Source organism: Bidens hawaiensis, unplaced genomic scaffold (assembly GCF_021521415.1).
Source record: "Bidens hawaiensis isolate Kalapana, Puna unplaced genomic scaffold, B.hawaiensis_p1.1 tig00009985_1, whole genome shotgun sequence".
In the NCBI taxonomy this organism is placed as follows: domain Eukaryota; kingdom Viridiplantae; phylum Streptophyta; class Magnoliopsida; order Asterales; family Asteraceae; genus Bidens; species Bidens hawaiensis.
Genome location: NW_027491758.1, coordinates 437,485 through 439,569, shown reverse-complemented (window position 1 = coordinate 439,569; position 2,085 = coordinate 437,485).

Sequence of the window (2,085 nt, the reverse complement as noted above, 5' to 3'; positions counted from 1 at the left end):
GAAAAAGATTTGACTGCAGTTGGATCAGAATCGGAAAATCAAAGTCAAATCAAACATATAGGTTAGATTTTAAAGCTCAGAAAAACGCAAAAAACCGCGATCATCGATATTTTTGTCCACCTAAAACCATGCCTTAATCTTTACTGGGACAAATAAGATCCGACAGTAATATTACTTAGTGGTTTACACAATTAAGACCCGCTTATTTTCAGGTTTTACCGGACCAGACCACCCCAACTTGACTTAAACCTCAAAATTAGCAGAATTAAAACTTTGTTGCTCAATATTTATGAATAGTTAAGACGATCAAGGGTATTGTTTATCCACCTAAGCTTAAGCATCAAAGTCTACCAAGCAGCCATTAGATACGATTAAGGTTCAAGTAATTTATAGGTAGTGTTCCCCACAACATGACATACCCCCGTTATCAAGCAATACCCCAAATCCATCACCATAGGTGAGTATGCAAAATTTCATCTGTAGGGCTTAAATGTAGCGTGTCCCTTGTGGTCCGTTTCTTAATGGTAATGAGACTCGAGCAAGGTGACCCCACATGGCTAACAACGTGGATGATCAAGTCTGTAGTGTATTTGTACTTTTGTACTTTTTGTGATCATGTTTATAGACTTATAAGGGTTTGCTCTTTGGTTTTATTTTAAATATCCACAACCCCACTTAGGAATTGTGAATACCCAAATGAATAGATTGCATACAGACCCATGGTCTCCGGACCCGAAGTATCCCATCAATACAGGATTTAAGGTTATAAAACCATACGCCAATGAGGTGTAAAACACTAAACTAGCAGTTTAAGATTTATATCACAGGCTACACGGCATACTCTAACGTTAAACCTACCCCAAGCATCATATGATAATGTATTCAAATTTTTAAAAACTCACGATACTTCCACTTTTTCATACCAAAATTTGAGGCTTGAGTATGGCCCGACCTTTCATTGCTTATTTTCCACGGACAAAACGCTTTACCCACAAAAGATTTCCGTTTAACCGTTTTATCAAATTTGCCCTTTCATTTTCAAGGCTGAGCCTATCGACACATCCCAAGTTAAGTGCTTTTTCTTTTATTTATCTCATATTATTAGTAGTTTGAAAAACCGATTTCCGATAAATATCATCATCTCCCACTTTAATGCAAAAGAAACTAAAAACAAGGGACATTTTCTTTTAAACAAAAACAACGTACGAAAACGAAAAACAAGTGAAAACTTTTTATTTTTTTAATGTTTTTTCTACAACTAAGTAAAATAAATTCCCACCCCCACACTTAGAACGAAATCGTCCTCGATGAGAACAAGGAAAATAAATAAAATAAAAATAAAACGTAAAGCATAAAATTAAAACTTGAAAGAACAGAAATTAAAATAGAGAACGGGTTACTCCACTGGTTTAGATGCAGATTCTTCATCAGCTGTGTATGACTCGAACGAACGACCGTATAGCATTTCATTCGCGGCCGCAACCTCGGGTGAACCAGTTCCAAAACTCCATCAGAGCTACCATGCGCATAATAATACCTATAAAAACTCAAACTCGCTCGCATGTAGCGGCGCACAAAACAGAAAACAAAAACATAAAAAATAAACATATTTTTGTGTTTTTGATTTTTTTGATTTTTTTATTTTTTTTATTTTTATGTTTTTATAAATATAAATAAAAATAAAACAAATGAAAGCAGATAATAAAGAGAATCATAATACAAACTCTACAACTCGGGCTGTCTCCCGAGTGATGCATCCATCACGCCTATTCCTCGGTGAATGAGTCAAGGTAGAACACCTCGACTGTCTGATCAGTTATCGGCTCTCCTATGTAGTGCTTCAATCTATGGTCGTTCACCTTAAACTTCCCGCTTCGATCTTGTATCTCAATCGTGCCATACGGGAAAACCTCAGTGACCGTGAACAGTCCCGACCATCGGGATTTCAACTTTCCCGGGAATAACCTCAACCGTGAGTTATACAGTAAAACCTTATCCCCACACTTAAACTGCTTATTACCCTTCAATTTCCTGTCATGCAGTTCCTTCGTATGCTCCTTATACCGAAATGATTGTGCGTATGCG